We start from the raw sequence: 23420 nt of genomic DNA, 5'->3' as shown, positions 1-23420 counted from the left end.
AGATCCTTACTCCAGAACGCATGGTTGGGATACCTAAGCGTTTGCTAGGAGATATCCTTTTGAAGAGTCTCTTTTTATGGAAACTGGCAGTTCCGCCGATGGTGGATTCTGAGGTTTCCAGGGTAAATAAAGCCACGCTACTGCCGGCGGAGGACTCTGTCCTTTAAACACCCGGTGGACAAGAGAACGGAGTCTCTGGTCCGATACCTTTTTACCATGGCCTGTTCAATTTTGAGGCCAGTGTTCGCCTCAACCTTGGTCTCCCAGCCCTTAACGGAATGGGCAACGATTCTGTGCCAGGATTTGGAAAGGGGGTCAGCATCCTTCTGAGCTGACAGGGCTGGGGGATCATTTGGTACAGGGGTTACAGTATATCTGTGATGCCTCTCTGGATGAGGCCCCTTTAGCCTGCAGAGTGTCTGTGACAGCTGTGACTTTTCGCCGTATGATTTTGCTAAAATGCTGGTCTGCGGACCAGGCTTCCAAATGGGTGCTGACCAATCTCCTCTTTGTTCGGAGCTTCTATGGAAGAGATCATTAAAGGTCTTACGGGAGGTAAGAGTAATCTGCTTCCACAGGTCACCAAGAGCAAAGAACCTCGTCGCAAGCGTGGTCCTTTCTTCTCGGCTCACAAACGGCCCTTTCGTCCTGCGGGATTGCAGGGCAAGGGATCAAAATCCGCCCGTAACTTCACGGGAGGTTCTAAGAGACCCTGGTCTGGTAAGTCAAAAGCGGGTTCCGCACGTCCACCTCTGCTTGAAGGGGCGCCCTCGCCTGTACCTGGGGTGGGGGGACATCTTCGCTTCTTTCCATACCCGTGGACCTCTTTCATTCAAGACAAATCGGTCCACAAGTTGATTCGGTCCAGTTAAAAGATCAAGTTTTGGTCCTTTCCTCTGGTCTCCTTCCAACTTGCGTCTGTCCCCGGATCATCTGCATGGCCTTCTCAGGATCTACTATCGCAATGAGTCACAGTGCTAGTTCCAGAATCGGAACGTTTTCAGGGGTTTTATTCAAACCTATTTACTGTCCCCAGGAAGGAAGGCAAGGTCTGTCCAATCTTAGATCTCAAGGCCCTGAACCGATTTGTGTGGGTTCAGAAATTTCAGATGGAGTTCATTCGCACGGTAGTGACATCCCTTCATTAAGGGGATTTCCTGGCCTATTATCAAGGTCAAGGACGCTTACCTTCATATCCCAATATACAGTCAGGTCCATAAATAATGGGACATTGACACAATTCTAATCTTTTTGGCTCTATACACCACCACGATGGATTTGAAATGAAACAAGTAAGATGTGCTTTAACTGCAGACTTTCAGCTTTAATTTGAGGGTTTTTACATCCAAATCAGGGGAAAGGTGTAGGAATTACAACAGTTTGTATATGTGCCTCCCACTTTTTAAGGGACCAAAAGTAATGGGACAATTGGCTGCTCAGCTGTTCCATGGTCAGGTGTGTGTTATTCCCTCATTATCCCATTTACAAGGAGCAGATAAAAGGTCTAGAGTTCATTTCTTTTTTCCAAATATCAACTTTTTATTTAGGAATTTGCAAAAATATATATAACTTTTCCAATATCCCATACTTTTCCATCTTAATGTATAATATATAATATAACATCTTATTTTGCTATTACCTTAAATTCCCTTTTTTTTCCTTTTTCCCTTCCCTCCCTCCCACCCCAAAAAGATAAAAAAAAAAGGATTATTTATAATCTTGCGAACAGAGATGGAGTTATTCCTTTATTTTGTTTTACAGATATTGTTTCCCTTCTTCAGAACTTATGAAGTCATTCCATGGTTTCCAGATTTTCTTATATTTTTCTTGCCTATTTTGTGTCGTGGCAATTAATTCTTCTAATTTCCTGTTGTCTTCTATCCTATTTATCCAATTAGTTACCGAAGGGGGTTGTGTTTTTTTCCAACAGCCCGGAATACCTGCCTTGGCCGCATTTATCAGGTGTGAAATCAACTATCTTTCATATTTAATTGCTGGTATGTCCGATATATTTAGCAAGAAAAAGGTCGGGCTCTCTTCTATTTCATACAGTGGGTACGGAAAGTATTCAGACCCCCTTAAATTTTTCACTCTTTGTTATATTCCAGCCATTTGCTAAAATCATTTAAGTTCATTCTTCTTCCTCATGAATGTACACATAGCACCCCATACTGACAGAAAAACACAGAATTGTTGACATTGTTGCAGATTTATTAAAAAATAAAAACTGAAATATCACATGGTCCTAAGTATTCAGACCCTTTGCTCAGTATTTAGTAGAAGCCCCCTTTTGATCTAATACAGCCAGGAGTCTTTTTGGGAAAGATGCAACAAGTCTTTCACACCTGGATTTGGGGATCCTCTGCCATTCCTCCTTGCAGATCCTCTCCAGTTCTGTCAGGTTGGATGGTAAACGTTGGTGGACAGCCATTTTTAGGTCTCTCCAGAGATGCTCAATTGGGTTTAAGTCAGGGCTCTGGCTGGGCCATTCAAGAACAGTCACGGAGTTGTTGTGAAGCCACTCCTTCGTTATTTTAGCTGTGTGCTTAGGGTCATTGTCTTGTTGGAAGGTAAACCTTCGGCCCAGTCTGAGGTCCAGAGCACTCTGGAGAAGGTTTTTGTCCAGGATATCCCTGTACTTGGCCGCATTCATCTTTCCCTCGATTGCAACCAGTCATCCTGTCCCTGCAGCTGAAAAACACCCCCACAGCATGATGCTGCCACCACCATGCTTCACTGTTGGGACTGTATTGGACAGGTGATGAGCAGTGCCTGGTTTTCTCCACACATACCGCTTAGAATTAAGGCCAAAAAGTTCTATTTTGGTCTCATCAGACCAGAGAATCTTATTTCTCACTATGGAGTCCTTCAGGTGTTTTTTAGCAAACTCCATGCGGGCTTTCATGTGTCTTACACTGAGGAGAGGCTTCCGTCAGGCCACTATGCCCTAAAGCCCCAACTGCTGGAGGGCTGCAGTGATGGTTGACTTTCTACAACTTTCTCCCATCTCCTGACTACATCTCTGGAGCTCAGCCACAGTGATCTTTGGGTTCTTCTTTACCTCTCTCACCAAGGCTCTTCTCCCCCGATAGCTCAGTTTGGCCGGACGGCCAGCTCTAGGAAGGGTTCTGGTCGTCCCAAACGTCTTCCATTTGAGGATTATGGAGGCCACTGTGCTCTTAGGAACCTTAAGTGCAGCAGAAATCTTTTTGTAACCTTGGCCAGATCTGTGCCTTGCCACAATTCTGTCTCTGAGCTCTTCAGGCAGTTCCTTTGACCTCATGATTCTCATTTGCTCTGACATGCATTGTGATCTGGAAGGTCTTATATAGACAGGTGTGTGGCTTTCCTAATCAAGTCCAATCAGTATAATCAAACACAGCTGGACTCAAATGAAGATGTAGAACCATCTCAAGGATGATCAGAAGAAATGGAAAGCACCTGAGTTAAATATATGAGTGTCACAGCAAAGGGTCTGAATACTTAGGACCATGTGATATTTCAGTTTTTCTTTTTTAATAAATGTGCAACAATGTCAACAATTCTGTGTTTTTCTGTCAGTATGGGGTGCTATGTGTACATTCATGAGGAAGAAGAATGAACCTAAATGATTTTAGCAAATGGCTGCAATATAACAAAGAGTGAAAAATTTAAGGGGGTCTGAATACTTTCCGTACCCACTGTATTCTACCACTTTCTGAACTATAGATTTCACTCCTGCCCAATATGTTTTTATCTTAGAACAGGTCCAGAAGATATGATACAATGTGCCCACTTCTTTTCCGCACCTCCAACATTGATTAGATTGGTTTGGGTACCACTTTTGTAATTTTTTGGGCGTGATGTACCACCTTGTTATAAGCTTATAGTTCATCTCTTGTGTTCTGGTGCATCTAACTGGGCCAAAGGTAAACCTCAATATCCTCTGGATCTGTTCCCTTGTCAAAGTACAATTCAAATCTGCTTCCCACTTTCTCACCCAAGGCAGTTCCGGTTGGTCCTCTGGGTTTGTCAATAGACCGTATGCGATCGATGGAGTACGTAGTAGGGTCCCTGGCTTTACGCAAGCCTGTTCAAATCTCGTTAGTACTCTATCGAAATCTTCTGGTTTCGGTATGGATACCAGATAATGGTGTAATTGAATTGCTTGCCAAAATGGCATATTATATGGTCCTTCCTCATCCATCAATTTGTTAACTGAGGGCCACTTTTTTTGTATTAGGAATGATGAAACCTGTTCCTGTTCTTTTTCCTTTAATATTGTGAACTGTCTATTGTCCAGTCCCGGGGGAAACGGAGGATTGCCTAGCATTGGCAATAAGGGGGATCTGTCCGTTGTCAGTTTAGGGTATATGTTTGGTCTTGTACAAATACGTAGTGTATTTCCTATTATTAAGTGGTGTTTTAAGTTTTTGGGCAAATCTTGGTAGCACCATATAGCTCTTTTCAAATTTACCTCTGTGCTTGTTCCAGTTCTACCCACAATTTAGACTCCGAGTGGTGCCACCAGTCCAAGATCCTACTTACATGTGTAGCCTGGTAATATGCTCGTATATCTGGGAATGCTAAGTCCCCCTTTTTTTTTTGGTAAGGTCAGAATTCCTCGTGCTATACGTGCTTTTTTATGAGACCAAATATACTTTATGAATAACGAATGTATCGCCTTAGAAAATCTGTTTGGTATCTTAACTGGCAATGCCCGAAAGAGGTACAAAAATTTTGGTAATACGATCATCTTCAGCAAGTTGCATTTACCAAACCATGACTGCATCCCTCCATGCCATTGTTCCAGAAGTCTCTTAGTCGTTGCTATCAGGGGCAAAAAGTTGAGATCATAAACTTGTGTTAATTTTGCTGGTATATATGTCCCCAGGTATCTCACTGCCGACTCGTTCCACTTGAAGCCAAAGCTGTTTTTCAATATTTGTATTTGGTTCGATGACATTCCCACTCCCTCTGACTTCCCAAAGTTAATTTTCAGGTTCGATACAGCCCCATATCTTTTGAATTCTTGTATCAGATTCGGCAGCGAGATACCTGGATTAGACAATGAGAATAACATATCGTCTGCGTAGGCGGCTATTTTGTATTGTTTTTCCTTTATTCTCACTCCCTCAATGTCTGGATTCAGGCGGACTCTGCAAAGAAAGGGTTCCAATGTCAAAGCAAAAAGAAGGGGTGACAATGGGCACCCCTGCCTTGTGCCATTTTTTATTGGAAACGCGTCTGATATTATCCCATTGGCTTTCACTCTAGCTATTGGGTTTGTGTATACTCTGGTTATCTTATCTAGCATCGAGTTTCCCAACCCAATGTACTTGAGCACCGCAAACAGAAAGGGCCATCCGACCCTGTCAAATGCCTTCTCTGCATCCGCGCTCAGCACCACACACGGGATCTTCCTCTCATTTACTATTTGGATCAGATTGAGTATTCTTGTGGTATTATCTTTTGCTTCTCTTGATGTTATGAAGCCTACCTGGTCTAGATGTATTAATTTTGGCAATATGCTTGCCAGTCTATCTGCTAGCACCTTAGTGAATATCTTCAGATCCACATTCAGTAAAGATATTGGTCTGTAGCTGCTACATACAGCTGGGTCCTTACCTTCTTTTAATATTAGTGTATGTGCCGTAAGTGTATCCATATTTGGTGTCCCATCTAGTTCTGTCGCATTATACAACTTTACCAGGTATGGGCCTAGAGTGTGGAACAGTAACTGTTAATATTGTGTTGTTAAGCCATCCGGTCCTGGCGCTTTCCCTGGCTTCATTGACCTTATTGCTTGTTGCACCTCCTCTAAAGTAATTTCCTCTTCTAGAAATTCTTGTTCTTCCTCTGACAGTTTGGGTAAGTGAGACTGATTTAAGTACTTTTCAATTTCCCGTTGTATAGGTGTCTCCACTTTTAAATTATATAATGAGGCATAATATTTCTCAAATATTTCCGTTATTTGTGTTGGTAGGGTTTTCTTAGTCCCTTCTGCTGTTACAATATGAGGTATATATGATCTCAACTTCTGCCCCTGGACAGTCTTAGCGAGTAATTTTCCGCATTTATTTCCCGCTTCATAGTTTAATTTACGGCACCCTAGAGTTCATTTCAAGTGTTCTTTTTGCATTTGGAATCTGTTGCTGTCATCTCTCAATATGAGATCCAAAGAGCTTTCACTATCAGTGAAGCAAGCCATCATTCGGCTGAAAAAACAAAACAAACCCATCAGAGAGATAGCAAAAGCATTAGGTGTGGCCAAATCAACTGTTTGGAACATCCTTAAAAAGAAAGAACGCACTGGTGAGGTCAGCAACACCAAAAGACCCGGAAGACCACGGAAAACAACTGTGGTGGATGGCCGAAGAATTCTTTCCCTGGTGAAGAAAACACCCTTCACAACAGTTGGCCAGATCAAGAACACTCTCCAGGAGGTAGGTGTATGTGTGTCAAAGTCAACAATCAAGAGAAGACTTTACCAGAGTGAATACAGAGGGTTCACCACAAGATGTAAACGAATGGTGAGCACCAAAAAACAGGAAGGCCAGATTAGAGTTTGCCAAACAACATCTAAAAAAGCCTTCACAGTTCTGGAACAACATCCTATGGACAGATGAGACCAAGATCAACTTGTACCAGAGTAATGGGAAGAGAAGAGTATGGAGAAGGAAAGGAACTGCTCATGATCCGAAGCATGCCACCTCATCAGTGAAGCATGGTGGTGGTAGTGTCATGGCGTGGGCATGTATGACTGCCAATGGAACTGGTTCTCTTGTATTTATTGATGATGTGACTGCTGACAAAAGCAGCAGGATGAATTCTGAAGTGTTTCGGGCAATATTATCTGCTCATATTCAGCCAAATGCTTCAGAACTTATTGGACGGCACTTCACAGTGCAGATAGACAATGACCCGAAGCATACTGCGTAAGCAACCAAAGAGTTTTTTAAGGGAAAGAAGGGGAATGTTATGCAATGGCCAAGTCAATCAGCTGACCTGAATCAGATTGAGAAAGCATTTCACTTGCTGAAGACAAAACTGAAGGGAAAATGCCCCAAGAACAAGCAGGAACTGAAGACCGTTTCAGTAGAGGCCTGGCAGAGCATCACCAGGGATGAAACCCAGCGTCTGGTGATGTCTATGCATTCCAGATTTCAGACTCTATTTGATTGCAAAGGATTTCCAACCAAGTATTAAAAAGCAAAAGTTTGATTTCTCTTACGTCCTCCGACAGTCGCCGCCCCTTCCCAAGTCTTCACTAATGGGTATTGACCTTTGCTCCGCAGGAGTAGCTAGGCACACGATTTGTTAATAACAAAAGCTTTTAGCATAGACACACCCCTAGGGGCTGTCCCCTTAGTCAATACCTCCCTGCACCAGCATTCCCAACCCAGTTTGATCTTGCCTAGCTTAGGAGTAGCAGGCTTTCCTGTGCTGGGGCTTCAGTCTCAGCCTTCTACCCTTTTTTGATTTTATTTCAAGTATTTTTTCTTTCTTTACTAGCTGTTATTTTATCAGCTTTAGTTTAGGGATCTTTGGATGAAGATGCTCATGCGGAGCTGGGTCTCGGACTGGCCGCCCTGGATCCCAGGGCTGAGGGCCAGATGGATCCCCAGCCTGCCATCGAACGTTCAGCTATGGTTCGCCCTGGCGCCATGAACGACCCATCCCTGTTCGCTGCAGGGATGCTGCCTGTGAGGTGGCTACCTCACTGGACGCCATTCTGCTGTCTCGTGCTGCAGTCCACTGCGTCCTGGCTGCGGCACTCCCTGTCATCCTGATAGCGGTTTGTCGCTTGAGACGGCTCCCCATGCCATCCGGTACGGTAAGCACCTTCTGTGTGGGGACCATCTGTGTGGGTTTCAGTCTGTGGCTGTGTGTACCCCCATGTCTGGGTAAAAATTGCGGGCTCCCTGTCAGTCTCCCTGTATTTGCATGCCTTGTGGGCTGCGAGGGGGGGGGCATGCCTTGTGGGCTGCGAGGGGGGGGGGGCCCTTCCGCTCTGCTGTGAATTCTATCTGGGGCAGATTGGGTGCAGACATGCTTGTGAGGCGGCCGCTGTTGCGATCCGCCATTTTTTTGCAGAAATGCTATGCACGGCCCTGTCCCTGTACAGCGTTGTGTTTTGGCGCCAATCGCCGCCATTTTGGCGGGGCCGCGCTCGTCGAGCACATGTCGGCGCCATTTTCTTGTAGCCTCGATCCCTCAGCCGAGCGGCCATTTTTGCGGAGCCTTCATAGGCTATATAAGTCAGCCGGTTATTGCATCACTTCCTCTTTCTCTGGGACAGCGATCGGTGGCAGCAGCCTGTTTGTGCTCTCTCCAGGTTTTTCCTTCATTGTCCTGTCATTCCTTGCTCAGTCTTCTCTATCCCTGCGGGATCGGTGCATACAGTAGGGTGCGGTGGGCTGCGCTCGCCGTGGTGTTAAAGGGACTGTACCCTTTTTTTCCTTTCATTGCTGTGGGCATGGATTCTCAGGATAGCAAGTTTCCCCCCGCCCTGGTGGGGGACCAGGGGGCTGCTGCACCCCCCGAGGGGGCTGATCTGGCCACGGTAGGGGCATCATTGGTGTCTCAGGTGCATATGCTGATGGCTGAACGATCCGCAAAAAGGGCCAGGTTATCAATTTCCTCTGATTCAGAGGGCGATGTGGCTGCTGTGGCTGGCGTGCCCTTCTCAGGGTCTCGCTCATCTCTGGACCCTATGTGGTCTGAGGGGGAGGCGGAGGTGGAAGGGGTGGATGTTTCTCCCCCTGGCTCGCCTGAAGAGCTTGCACTCATGGATGAGCTGATTGCCTCCATTAAAGATACGTTGCACCTGGAGGATGAGCCCTCTGCTCCTGCTAGGGTGTCCTCCTTTGGGACGCAAAGGACCCGCAAATCAGCGCAGGTTTTTCCCTGCCCTGCTGAATTTCACCATGCTGTTAATGAGCAGTGGCGCAATTTAAAGAAGCCCTTTACAGTGCCGAATAAGTTTAAACTGCTTTATCCATTTGCGCCATCCACCGACGAGCGTTGGTGTGTGGCGCCTCAGGGGGATCACGCGGTAGCCGTTTTAAACAAAGCTACTGCGATTCCTTCTGAGGATACCCCGGTTTTCCGGGACCCTACGGACAGGAGGTTGGAGTCTCTTGCCCGTCATGCCTATATGGTTGCTGGTTCTATGCTAAAACCTATTTTTGGTTCGGTTATGGCGGCCCAGGCAGTTGCCGATTGGACGAAGGTGCTCAGGCGCACCCTGGTGGCTGATTCGGCTCCGCCTACCACATTGGCCATGGTGGATCAAATCCATCAAGGCGTCATGTACTTGTGTGATGCGGACTTGCATTTAGCTCCTTTGGCTGCACGCCTGTCTGGCGTGGCGGTGCTCAACCGTCGCCTGATATGGCTGAAGAATTGGTCGGTGACGTTGGCCGATTTTCCCTACGTGGGATCTCGCCTTTTTGGCGAGGCTTTGGATACTCTGATTAAGGGTGTTACTGGGGGCAAGAGTACTCTCTTGCCCCAAAATCCCAAGCACCAGTCCGGTTCGACAACCCACGCCAGTTCCGCCTGAAGGGGCGCCCTCACCCGTTTCTGGGGTGGGGGAACGTCTGTGCGGTTTCCTGATCCGCATTCAGGACAGATGGGTTCAGGAAATCGTTCGATCTGGTTACAAGATCGAATTTCTCTCTCGGCCAGCGGGCAGATTTTTTCCCTCAGATCTTCAGCTGTCTCCGGAGCGTTTGCAGGATCTGCATCTGGCGGTGCGGGACCTGCGGGCCCAAGGAGTGGTGGTTCCGGTGCCTCATCGGGACAGATTTCGGGGGTTTTACTCCAATCTGTTCACTGTGCCCAGAAAGGAGGGCAAGGTGCGTCCGATTCTGGATTTGAAAGCTCTGAACCGCTTTGTGCGGGTTCGCAAGTTCCGCATGGAATCCCTGCGCTCAGTGGTGGCTGCCCTGAGTCCGGGGGAGTTCATGGCCTCCATCGATCTGAAGGATGCGTACCTACACATCCCCATCTTTGAGGGTCATCAACGGTACCTTCGTTTCGCCATTGCAGAGGAACACTACCAATTCGTGGCGTTACCTTTCGGTCTCGCTTCGGCTCCGTGGGTTTTTACCAAGGTGCTGGCGCCGGTCCTGGCCCTGTTGCGGGCACAGGGCATTGCGGTCTTGGGGTATCTGGACGATCTCCTCATACGGTCCAATGCCAGCCAGAGCCTGATGGCCGACCTGTCCACCACGGTGCAGACGCTGCAAGAGTTCGGTTGGGCCATAAACATTCCGTAGTCGATTCTGTGTCCTTCGGTTTGCCTTCCCTATTTGGGGATGGTTCTGGACTCTGTTCAGGCGAAGGTTTTCCTTCCAGAGGACAAACTCCGGACGCTTCAGGACGAGGTCTGGGCCCTCAGGGACAACAAAAGCTCGTCCCTCCGGACATGCATGAGATGTCTGGGGTTGATGGTCTCAGCCTCGAGGCGATTCCCTTTGCCCAGTTTCACACGCGGGGTCTCCAGGCGGAGATTCTGGCCAAGTGGGACGGGCGTCCGCAGTCCTTGGATCTGCGGATCTCGTTGTGTCCCCGCACCAGACAGAGTCTTCTGTGGTGGCTCCAGTCCCCGACGGTGTCGGGGGGCAAGTCTTTCCATCCGTTGTTGTGGACGGTAGTCACCACGGATGCCAGCCTGTCGGGCTGGGGTGGTGTCCTGGGCGTTCTGTCTGCCCAGGGGACTTGGTCGAAGGAGGAGTCCTCCCTTCCGATCAACATTCTGGAATTGCGAGCGATAAATCTTTGCCTTCGGCATTGGTCGGAACGGCTTCAGAGCCGTCCTGTTCGGGTTCAGATGGACAATGCCACCGCGGTGGCCTACATCAACCATCAAGGGGGCACCAGGAGTGCCCGAGCGGCTCGGGAAGTGGCCGACATTCTGTCTTGGGCCGAGACGCATGTCCCGGCGATAACGGCAGTTCACATTCCGGGGGTGGAGAACTGGCAGGCGGACTATCTGAGTCGCCAGACCCTGGACCAGGGAGAATGGTCCCTTCACCTGGATGTCTTCCAGAAGTTGTGCGCGAAGTGGGGTTCCCCAGATGTGGACCTGTTTGCGTCTCGTCTAAACAAGGTGGAAAGGTTCAGGGCAAGGACGCGCGATCCTCAGGCGGACGCCTCAGACGCGTTAGTGGCGCCCTGGCATCAGTATCGTCTGATGTATGCCTTTCCACCGATTCAACTGCTGTCCAGGCTCCTTCACAGGTTGGCCTCGGAACCGCACACGGTGATTCTGGTGGCACCGGACTGGCCTCGCCGGTCTTGGTACGCAGACCTCGTCAATCTGGCAGTCGACGCTCCGTGGCGCCTGCTGCTTCGAGAAGACCTTCTGTCTCAAGGTCCGATATTCCATCCTGCTTTACAGTCGCTGGCTTTAACGGCCTGGCTGTTGAAAGCCAGGTCCTGAAGGACAGGGGTCTCTCCCCTGAGGTCATTCCCACTTTGATCAAGGCTAGAAAAGCCTCTTCGGGAAAGATTTACTACCGTACTTGGAAAGCATACTTTGCCTGGTGTGAGTCCAGGGGGTTTTCCCCTCGCTCATACTCGGTGTCCAGAGTGTTGGCTTTCCTCCAAACTGGAGTGGACCAGCGTTTGGCGCTGGCCACGATGAAGGGTCAGATTTCTGCGCCGGCTGTTCTTTTTCAGCGCCCTGTGACGTCAAACTTGTTGATCCGCACCTTTGTTCAAGGGGTGCGCCATTTGGCCCCTCCACGGAGGGAGCCTTTGCCTCCATGGGACTTGAACCTGGTTCTGTCCACATTGCAACATGCTCCCTTTGAAAAGATCAGGGAGATCTCGTTGCCTCTGTTGTCCAAAAAGGTAGCCTTTTTGGTGGCGATCACGTCGGCTCACAGGGTGTCGGAACTGGCGGCTTTGTCCTGCAGCTCTCCCTACTTGGTGATCCACAAGGATAAGGTGGTCTTGCGACCTAACCCGTCCTTTCTGCCGAAAGTGATCTCGGATTTTCACCTTAATGAGGAAATTGTCTTGCCTTCACTCTGCGCGAAGCCGAAGCATCCTAAGGAGGTTGCCTTGCATTCCTTGGATGTTGTCCGGGTGATCAGGGTTTACCTGTCGTCCACTAAGCCTTTTCGCAAGTCGGATTCCCTCTTTGTCCTTCCTGAGGGACCTCGGAAGGGCATGGCGGCGTCGGCTGCGACTATCGCCAAATGGATTAGACAAACCATTGTACAGGCCTATGCCTTGAAGGAGAGGGTTCCTCCCTTTCCTGTAAAAGCGCACTCTATCAGGTCTTTGAGTACGTCTTGGGCTTTCCGGCATCAGGCTTCTGTGGCCCAGGTGTGTAAGGCGGCGACTTGGTCGTCCGTTCACACCTTCTCAAAGTTCTATAAGGTGGATGTTCAGGCATCGGCCGATGCCTCCTTTGGCCGTAAAGTTCTCAGTGCGGCAGTGCCTTAGGGACCCTTGTTTTTGGGTCCTTGGCTGTTGGGGTGTTTTACCCCTGGGTTACTTGTTTTTTCCTGGGTTGTTGCTCCTGTTGAGCACGTTTTTCCTGTTGCCCAGTTGGTTCTCTTACTGTGTGTAAGGTTCCTTTCTCTGATGTGGGTACTGCGTTGCTTTTTCTGCGGCTGCGTCTCCCACCCCTCAGGTCTACACTGCTTTGGGACATCCCATTGGTGAAGACTTGGGAAGGGGCGGCGACTGTCGGAGGACGTAAGAGAAAACTGAATTTTTGTAAAATCTTACCGTAAAATTCCTTTCTCTGAGTCCTCCGACAGTCGCTGCCCCCCGCCGCTCTTTTGGGGTTTTTGTGTACTCTTACTGCTATGCTACCAAACTGAGTTGGGAATGCTGGTGCAGGGAGGTATTGACTAAGGGGACAGCCCCTAGGGGTGTGTCTATGCTAAAAGCTTTTGTTATTAAGAAATCTTGTGCCTAGCTACTCCTGCGGAGCAAAGGTCAATACCCATTGGTGAAGACTTGGGAAGGGGCGGCGACTGTCGGAGGACTCAGAGAAAGGAATTTTACGGTAAGATTTTACAAAAATTCAGTTTTTTGATTGTTAATCTGTCCCATTACTTTTGGTCCCTTTAACCACTTTACCATTGAGCCTATTTTTGAAAATTTTTGTTTACAAGTTTAAATCAGTATTTTTTCCTAGAAAACTACTTAGAACCCCCAAACATTATATATATTTTTTTAGCAAAGACTCTGGAGAATAAAATGTCGGTCATTGCAAAATTTTTTGTCACGCGGTATTTGCGTTATTTGACCATTTTTTTGCGTATTGTGAAAGATGATGTCACGCCGAGTAAATAGATACCCAACATGTTACGGTTTAAAATTGCGCCCCCCCGTGGGATGGCGACAAACTACGGTCAATAGAGATCTCAATCTGCGACGCTTTAAATTTAACGGTTACCAGTTTAGAGTTAGAGTGTAGCTCTTTTTTGTTAATTATTGCCCACGCTCTGGCGATCGCGGCGATACCTCACATTTGTGGTTTGAACAGCGATTTCATTCGCGGCTCGACGTGCGTATACGTTTTTTTTTGTGCGCGAACTGACGGTGACGGGGGCGGCTAAATTTTTTTTTTATTTTTCCTATTTATTACTTTTTTTTTTGTTAACTTTATTACAGGTTTTTAAAAAAAAAAATCTGATCACTTTTATTGCTGTCACAAGCAATGTAAACATCCCTTGTGACACCAATATGTAGTGACAGGTACACTTTATGGAGGGATCGAGGGTCTAAAAGACCCTAGACCCCTCCACTACACTTCCCTGTATGCAAAACACCGAAAACGGCATTTTCTCTATCGCTCATTGACAGACGTAGTCTTCTTGATTCTCAAGAGCTGGGTTATGTTGTCTCCGCAGGAGTAGGACTAGGCAGAAAGACAAAACGTTCTGGCTCCACCTTAGGGGCAGTCCCTGAGGGTATATCCTCCCTCTCTCTGCTACAGGGAATCAGTTTTTTTCTGTCTAGTCAGGTGAGGGTTCTGGGGTTGATGGTGGCTTCCTTCAAAGCAGTCCCATTTGCCCAGTCCCATACCTGAATTCTTCAGCAAGAGATTCTTCTCAGATGGAATCGGAATCCGGAATCCCTGGACAATCAGATCCGATTGAGCAAACAGAGAGTCTCTGGTCTGGTGGCTTCGGTCTCCGATGCTCAGCCAGGGAAAGTCATTTCTGCCAATATATTGGACGATAGTGACCACGGATGCCAGTCTATCCGGATGGGGAGGAATTCTCGGTCAGTTATCTGTCCAGGGACTTTGGTCCCTGGAAGAATCCAGGTTGCCGATAAATGTATTGGAACTGAGAGCGATCAGACTTTGTCTGATTCACTGGACCGAGCAGCTCCAGGGCAGCCCGGTTCGGATCCAGTCGGACAATGCCACGGCCGTGGCTTATGTCAATCTTTAGGGGGGCACCAAGAGTGTCCGAGCGGCCAAAGAAGTGGCTTGCATTCTTCGCTGGGCGGAACGATTTGTTCCAGCTATCTCTGCGGTGTTCATTCCGGGGGTGGAGAATTGGCAGGCAGATTATCTCAGCTGTCAGACTCTGGATCAGGGGGAATGGTCCCTCCATTCAGAAGTTTTCCACCAGTTGTGCCTACGGTGGGGCACCCCGGATGTGGATCTGTTGGCATCACGATTCAACAGGAAAGTACAGAGATTCGTGGCTCGCTCCCGCGATCCTCTAGCAGAGACCGCAGACGCACTGATCGCCCCGTGGGGGCAATACCAGCTAATATATGCCTTCCCTCCTCTCGGGTTACTGCCAAGACTTCTTCGCAGGATAGAGGAGGAAGGAATTCCAGTAATCCTGGTAGCTCCGGACTGGCCTCGCCGAGCTTGGTACGCCGACGTGGTCAGACTGGTGGCGGACGTCCCGTGGAGACTTCCTCTCAGGAAGGACCTACTGTCTCAGGGACCGATCTTCCATCCTGCTTTACGATCGCTGGCTTTAACGGCCTGGCTATTGAGACCCAGGTGCTGAAGGACAAAGGTTTGTCAGCTTCAGTTATTCCTACTCTAGTTGAAGCAAGGAAAGCGACTTCCAGAAAGACTTATCATCGTACATGGAAGTCCTACATTGCATGGTGTGAACCTCTGGGATTCCGTCCACGGTCTTATTCGGTTAGTCGAATATTAGCTTTTCTGCAACAAGGGGTTGAGCAGAAACAGGCCTTGAGTACTATCAAGGGTCAGGTCTCAGCCTTAGCTATCTTCTTTCAGAAGCCTTTGGCTACTCATTCCTTGGTGCGGAATTTCATCCAGGGGGTGCGACATCTGGCTCCGCCAGTGCGCGCGCCGTTACCACCCTGGGATCTTAATTTAGTATTGTCGGTTCTTCAGAAACCTCCCTTTGAAGATATTAGGGAGATTCCTCTACCTACGTTGTCCCAGAAGGTGGCCTTCTTGGTGGCTATCACTTCTGCACGCAGGGTGTCAGAACTGGCCGCATTATCTTGTCGTTCCCCATATCTGGTGGTTCATAGAGATAAGGTGGTTCTTCGTCCGAATCCATCCTTCCTACCAAAAGTGGTTTCAGAATTTCATCTGAATGAAGAAATTGTATTACCTTCCCTGTGTCCTAAGCCCAGTCATCCTCGGGAGTTTGCTTTACACTCCTTGGATGTGGTCCGGGCGATCAGGGTATACTTGAAAACGACAGACTCGTTTGGCAAGACGGATTCACTTTTTGTGATCCCGGATGGACCCAAAAAGGGGTTGCCTGCATCGGCCGCGACTATTTCCAAATGGATCAGACAGACGGTGGTACAGGCTTATTCTATTAAGGGTCGGGAGCCCCCGTTCCCTGTTAAGGCGCACTCCACTCGGGCGCTTAGTGCGTCATGGGCCTTTCGCCATCAGGCGTCAGTGGTCCAGGTGTGCAAGGCGGCTACCTGGTCGTCGGTGCATACCTTTACAAAACATTATAAAGTTGATGTAATGGCATCATCTGATGCCGCGTTTGGCCGCAAGGTTTTGCAGGCCGCCATTTGAGGAGAACAGTGGTCTGCCTCGAGGGTTGGAAATTTTTCTTTTGAGTCTCATTCTTTGTTTATAATGAGCCTTTAAAACTTCTAGTTTGGCACCGGTTGGGCCTTCTAGATTGGATTTTGATTTTTGTCAATCCCACCCCTCATTTGTGGCACTGCTTCTGGATGTCCCAGCTCTTGAGAATCAAGAAGACTACGTCTGTCAATGAGCGATAGAGAAAATCGGATTTTTGTAAGATCTTACCGTAAAATCCTTTTCTCTTAAGCTCATTGACAGACGTAGTACCCGCCCCTCTATCATTGAGTTGGGTTGGGTTAAATTCTCTGTTACTGCTTTAGAACAGAACTGATTCCCTGTAGCAGAGAGAGGGAGGATATACCCTCAGGGACTGCCCCTAAGGTGGAGCCAGAACGTTTTGTCTTTCTGCCTAGTCCTACTCCTGCGGAGACAACATAACCCAGCTCTTGAGAATCAAGAAGACTACGTCTGTCAATGAGCTTAAGAGAAAAGGATTTTACGGTAAGATCTTACAAAAATCCGATTTTTGCATACAGCCGTTTTTTCAAATCTGCCGCCTTTTGCAGCACAGTAACCCGGAAGTGACGTCATGGACGCCGCCTCCGGGTTACGTCATCGGAGACCCGATCGATGCCGTTTCCGGCATTCATCGGGACTCCATCCAGCCGGCGGACGTGCCGGCTGGGTGCTCGTGGGCTCCGAGCAAAGCCACGGAAGGCGGTGGGGGGGACGTCCCCTCCCGCCCCCCCGGGTAACGATCGAGCGGCTCCCGAGCCGCATCAGTCGTTACCGACGGAAAGCCAACCGTCGGCTCTAAACAACGGTACCGGGATGATGCCTCTAGCTAGAGGCATCATCCCGGTATGACCACGCAAAGTCAGCCGACGTAGGTCTACGTGGCTAGACGTTAAGTGGTTAAAAAGTGGGAGGCACATATACAAATTGTTGTAATTCCTATACTGTTCACCTGATTTGGATGTAAATACCCTCAAATTAAAGCTGAAAGTCTGCAGTTAAAGCACATCTTGTTTGTTTCATTTAAAATCTATTGTGGTGGTGTATAGAGCCAAAAAATTTAGAATTGTGTTGATGTCCCAATATTTATGGACCTGACTGTATGTCAGGCACCAGTGTTTTTTTTAGCTTTGCTATGGGCGAGGAGCACTATCAATTTGTGGTGTTTCCCTTTGGTCTCTCCTCCGTTCCTTGGGTGTTCACAAAAGTTTTGGCCCCGGTGTTAGCTCTGCTCAGGCAGAAGGAGGGTCTCGGTACTGGGGTACCTGGACGATCTCCTTCTGCGTGGACATCACTGTACGAACCTTGCAGAAGTTCGACTGGACAGTGAATTTTCAGAAATCAGCTCTGACTCTGTCCAACAAACTGGACTACCTGGGCCTGACCCAGGATTCAGCCTCAGCAAGGGTGTTTCTTCAGGAGACAACAATTCTGAAGTTGCAGCACGCGATTCAGCTTCTGTTATCCAACCAGCGGTCATCTCTCAGGACTTGCATGCAAGTGCTGGGCTTGATGGTCTCCACCTTCGAGGTGGTTCGGTTTGAGTTCCGTACCAGACCTCTGCAAAAGGAGATTATTGCCAAATGGGACAAGAATCCACAGTCCCTAGACATTGATCCTGTTGAGCCAAGGTACAAGAGGGGGTCCTTTGATATGGTGGCTCTGCTCCCCGGCGCTTCAACAGGGAAAACTTTCTCCCCCTGTACTGGACGGTGGTTACCACGGATGCCAGCCTGTCCAGGTGGGGAGGTGTCTTGGGCACAGATCCAGCTCAAGGGGCTTGGATTCGGAAGGAGTCCAGTCTGCCAATCAATGTCCTGGAGATTCGGACGATCAGGCTTTGCCTGTCCCTATGGACGGATCATATTCTGGGGCGCATGGTAAGGATTTAATCGGATAAGGCCACGGCTGTGGCATATGTCAATCACCAAGGGGGCACACAAAGTGGCCGGCATTCTAAGGTTGGCAGAACGCTTTGTTCCAGCCCTTTCTGCTGTTCACATTCCAGGTGCGGAAAATTGGCAGACGGACTACCTCAGTCGGCAGGCGCTGGATCCAGGCAAATGGTCTCTTCACCTGGAGGTGTTTCAACAAATGTGTTTCCGATGGGGGACTCCCGATGTGGACCTATTGAAAGCCAGGTACTGAGGGACAGAGGGTTGTCGGATTCGGTAATTCCTACACTGGTAAAAGCTAGGAAATATACTTCTAAGATGATTTATCATCGAGTTTGGAGGGCGTACATTACTTAGTGTGAGTCTTGGGGGGTTCCCCCTCCCCCTGTTCCTTTTTGGTGTCTAGTCTGCTGGAGTCTCTACGAAGAGGTGTAGATCAGCGTTTGGCTCTGGGCACCATCAAGGGTCAAATTTCCGCTTTGGCAATCTTCTTACAATGCCCGTTGGTCACAAATTCCTTGATTCACTATTTCGTTCAGGGGGTAAGCCACCTGGCTCCTCTGTGGACCTCAATTTGGTATTGTCGGTTCTTTAAAAACTGCCTTTTGAAAATATTTGTGAACTTCCGCTGCTTACTTTGTCACAGAAGGTGACCTTTTTTGGTGGCTATCACTTCTGCATACAGGGTGTCTGAGTTGGCTGTGTTGTCCTGGTGGTTCACAGTGACAAAATGGTGCTACATCCCTGCCAGTTGTTCTTCCTAAGGTCGTCTCGGGTTTCCACCTGAATGAAGACATTGTGTTGCCTTCCTTGGGTTCGAAGCCTAAGCATCCTAAATAGATTGCCTTACATTCCCTAGATGTGGATCGGGCAATCTGTGTACCTAGCGGTGACTGAGTCGATTCGGAAATTGGATTTGTTTGTCCTTACGGATGGGTCTCGTAAGGGGCAGGCCGCATCTGCTGCAACCATTTCCAGATGGATCAAGCAGATGGTGGTGCAGGCCTATTCCATCAAGGGTCACGTTTCTTCTTTCCCTGTTAAGGCGCATTCTACGAGGGCGCTAACTGCCTCCTGGGCCTTCCGTCATCAGGCGTCAATGGTCCAGGTTTGCAAGGCCGCCCCCTGGTTGTCTATGCAAACATTCTCAAAGTTTTACAAAGTGGAAGTACTCTTTTTGAGGGTGTATTGTTCTTTGGCAGGTAAGCTCCAGTTGTTCCTGGTTCAGCTCCTGGTTTATCTTGTTGGCTACGTTTAGCCCTTTTGGAAAATATGTTTATTGCTGTGTTTTTTCCTTCCCCTCATGTTGACACTGCTTTGGGACGTCCCAAGGGTCAAAGAAGATATGGAGCGATTTGCACTATGGTTCTTTCCTCTTGCCTTCTATATGATTGACACCACGCTGAGAGCCACAGATTTGAAAGTACAGCCAGTGGGAGCGGTGCCACTTATAACACTGCAAAGTGCATATAGACCTCCTTTAATTAGTGAGGTCCTTCCAAGCAGATGAGAAGACACCCATAGGTGGGGTGAAGGGCACTGTGGTGATGAGAGACAATTACTGAAGAGTTTCTGGTGTATGGGACTGCACCCCTTTTTTTCACGGACATTGAATCATTTATTGATGGATTGTATATATAATTAAAAGAAAAGATAGACTCGCGTTAATTCATAGATGATCATCATAGATGATTTTTACACTGTTTTCAGATATTTATGCACTATAATTTGAATACACTTTATTGAAGGAGAGCGCTGCACTTTTTTGTGACTACATCCTTTTAATAGACCAACATTTTTAAGGGTAGGAGGAGTTGGGACCCATTATGTTTTTTACAGGAAGAGTTGCGATTTTCATATTCATTTAATTGCCTCATCTGCTGATCATTTTTTCATTTAGCTTTCTCTAACCTCTTCTACTACAGTATCTTAATTGTACAGTACAGGACACAGTTTCAGTATTCATAGACCCTGGGTTAAAGGTTATTACCTTCAGATGATTGGACACTAAAGTCTTTGAGGACATGTCCCCTGGATGCAATAGCCCTACTCCACTCCATTAGTGTTTTTTGCTAGTGTCCTAAGGCAATAGACCTTTTCTCCCTAAGTTTTCATTTACACCCGTGCAACTTAAAAATCGTGTGCTTTCCATTGTGACTTTACCATGCGACTTTGGATGAGTGCGCCTTTTGTTACGACTTTGACCAATGTGATAATTTTGTCGAAGTTCTCACGCTCTAGACGTGCAGAACCGAAAAATGTGTTTAAAAATGTTCAGAATTATTCAAATTCTGTGTGAAGAATAGTTGGTTGTTAACCAACTTCTTCCCAAGCCTATTCTAACACTTTGCTCCTACATGTAAAAATCGACTTGTTTTGCTGGAAAATTACTTGGAACCCTGAGTTGCCACCTAGATAAAAGTAAGCATGTGGATGTGGTGTATCTGACGCAGTCCTCTGATGCCGATTAGTAGGCTAATACTGCCCCCTACAGAAGGAGGACACTAGGCAGAATTTCTGGCTATGCCTATGGGCAGTCCCTGGGGGTATACCCTCTCTCTTTGTGCATAGGATGTCAGTTTCAATCTGCCTAGACAGGAGTAAGGACCTAGTTCCTTGCTGGGATCTTTGGCAGTAATTTTTTTATGTAGATTATTTTTAGCAAGTCTTTTTTTTCCTCCGGAACGTTTATCCTGTGAGATCTTCAAGCAATTATGCCGGGCTGCTCGAGGGGCTGGATCCCTATATCCAGTGGTCACCCCAGTCTGGCCAGCTGGGTCGGCCGTGACATAGTCCCACTGGACGGGGACTGGCCCCGCGAGTTAAACGTCTTGCCAGGAAGCACACGACCGGGTCTAGGCTTATGTCACAGCGTTCCTATTTGGCCGACAGCCCCCTTACTCCGGTGGCGTGGGGTCCTGTCATGATATGGCGCCCGCCTGTGTTTCCGGTATGGTGCGTAAACGTTTCCCCCCCTCCCTGGCGGATTTTGGGGGTGGACGCAGGCCCTCTCGCTGGGATGGTCGGACCCTCACACTCCAGGGGTTCCCTCTGTCCTGTTGTGACCCCTCCCTCTCTCCAGTGCACGAAACCCTAAAATTGGAGGATGCGGCTTTCGTTGCTCCTGGGGCGCGGGTTTCCTTCGGCACCCATAAGCCTCCAAGGGTGGAAAAGTATTTTCCCTTCCCCACTTATTTTGCTGGCCTGCTCTCCAAAGAGTGGGAGCGGCTGAAATGTTCTCTCGGGGTGTCTAGGCAGTTTACCAGACGCTACCCTCTTGAGGAGTCTCTGGTGAAGAAGTGGTCGGTGCCACCTAAGGTGGATCCACTGGTCTCCAGACTGAACAAGGCTACCGTGATTCCGGTAGAAGATTCCCCATCCTTTAAGGACCCAGATGATAGAAGGGCGAAGGCTGAGGCCCACAACATGTACGCTATGGCGGGGACTGCAATACAGCCTGCTTTTGCTTAGGCACTTGTCACCCAAACGGTGACTGAATGGGCGAAGCTGCTACGCCGTGACGTGGAGGGCCAGCCTGTCCCTCCTGAATTTGGGGAACTGTTGGACCAGATGGTGCAGGCGCTGTAGTTTGCTTTGCGATACTGTGCTGGACATTGCTTCCCTTTTAGGTCGTCTGTTGTTTTTCGGTGGTGTTCATGAGGCGTATGCTCTGGCTGAAGTGTTGGTCTGCAGATCAGGCTTGCCTTGACGGAGCTCCCCTTTCAGGGGAACCGCCTGTTAGGGGTTACCCTGGATGACATTATTAAAGGTGGTACGGGGGGGGGGGGGGGGAGAATGGGTTTGGGAGGTTGTGTGGTCCGGATACAAGATCAAGTTTCGTTGCGTTCCTCCGGTCAGGTTTTTCCCTTTCAATGTCCGCCTATCCCCGGATCGCGTGCGAGCGCTCTATGGGGCAGTGCAGGACTTGCTACAGCAAGGAGTGATAGTGTCTGAGAAAGTCGCCTCTGACCCCTTCCATGAGACTGGTCTATCTGGGCCTGACCTTGGACTCGTTCTCTGCCAGGGAGAAACTCCAGAAGCTCCAGTCAGCAGTTAGTTTGTTGATGTCCAACGACTGGCTGTCCATCTCGGGCCTGTATGAGAGTACTGGGACTGATGGTGTTATCCTTCGAGGCGGTCCCATTCGCTCAGTTCCACATGAGGGTTCTTCAAAAAGAAATTCTTCTCAAGTGGAACAAACACCTGGATTCTCGGATTCGGTTAAAACGCAGGTCCAGAGAGTCACTGGTCTGGTGGCTACTGTCCCCGTTGCTTCAGTCATGGAAATCCTTTCTCCCTATATACTGGACAGTTGTCACCACAGATGCGAGTCTGTCCAGGTGGGGGGGGGGGGAGAGTCCTCAATCAGGACTCGGCTCAGGGAGTCTGGTCCCTTGAGGAATCTCGATTGCCGATCAGTGTCCTGGAGCTGAGAGCGATCCGGCTTTGCCTGACGCACTGGACCGGCCGTCTGGAGGGTTGTCAAGTGCGCATTCTATCGGACAATGCCACAGCTGTGGCTTGCGTAAATCATCAAGGGGGCACCAAGAGTGTCCTTGCTGCCCTGGAAGTGGCAGACATTTTACGTTGGGCGGAGCGCCATGTTTCAGCTCTCTCCGCGGTCCACATTCCTGGAGTGGCAAATAGGCAGGCAGATTACCTCAGTCGCCAGGCCTTGGATGCAGGGGAGTGGTCCCTGCATCCGGAGGTGTTTCAACAGTTGTGCCTTCGCTGGGGCATTCCGGACGTGGATCTGTTGGCGTCTCAAATCAACAGGAAGGTACAGAGGTTTGTGGCCTGCTCCTGGGACCCTCTGTCAGACGCGCTGGTGGCCCCCTTGGGCCAGTACCGGCTGATGTATGCCTTTCCTCCTCTCAAGTTGCTGCCAAGACTTCATCGCAGGATAGAGGTGGAAGGGATTCTGGTCATTCTTGTGGCTCCGGACTGGCCTTGTCGCGCTTGGTACACCAACTTGGTCAGGCTTGTCGCAGACGCCCCGTGGAGACTTCCTCTCAGTGAGGATCTGCTGTCTCAGGGGCAATCTTCCATCCTGCTTTACAGTCGCTGGCTTTGACGACTTGGCTGTTGAAAGCCAGGTGCTGAAGGACAGGGGTTTATATGCTAAAGTGATTCCCACTCTGCTAAAAGCGAGGAAGGCGACTTGCAGCAAGATTTATCAATGTATGTGGACGTCATACATTGTGTGGTGTGAGTCCCTTGGGACCCACCCTCGCTCCTATTCGGTGGCTCGGATCTTGGCTTTCCTTCAATGGGGAGTTGATCAAAAGTTGGCCTTGAGTACTATCAAGGGTCAGGTCTGGGCCTTGGCTACTTTCCTCCAGAGGCCATTGGCCGCCTATTCCCTGGTGCGTAGTTTCATCCAGGGGGTGCGACACTAGGTACCTCCGGTGCGACCTCCGCTACCGCCATGGGATCTTAATTTGGTGCTGTCGGTTCTCCAGAGGCCTCCCTTTGAGAATATCCAGGAGGTCCCC

General features: G+C 48.9%; 1 protein-coding gene across 3 annotated transcripts in view; it reads left to right on the top strand.

The window, feature by feature from the left end:
* Nucleotides 1–23420, top strand: part of VPS35L (VPS35 endosomal protein sorting factor like) — a 1473617-nt gene that overhangs the window by 88791 nt on the left and 1361406 nt on the right. The window lies entirely within an intron of this gene.

This window comes from Pelophylax lessonae (assembly GCF_965119305.1).
Source record: "Pelophylax lessonae genome assembly, chromosome: 6".
NCBI lineage: Eukaryota > Metazoa > Chordata > Amphibia > Anura > Ranidae > Pelophylax > Pelophylax lessonae.
The sequence above is the reverse complement of the archived record's forward strand: the minus strand, read 5'-3'. Positions and strand labels throughout refer to the sequence as shown.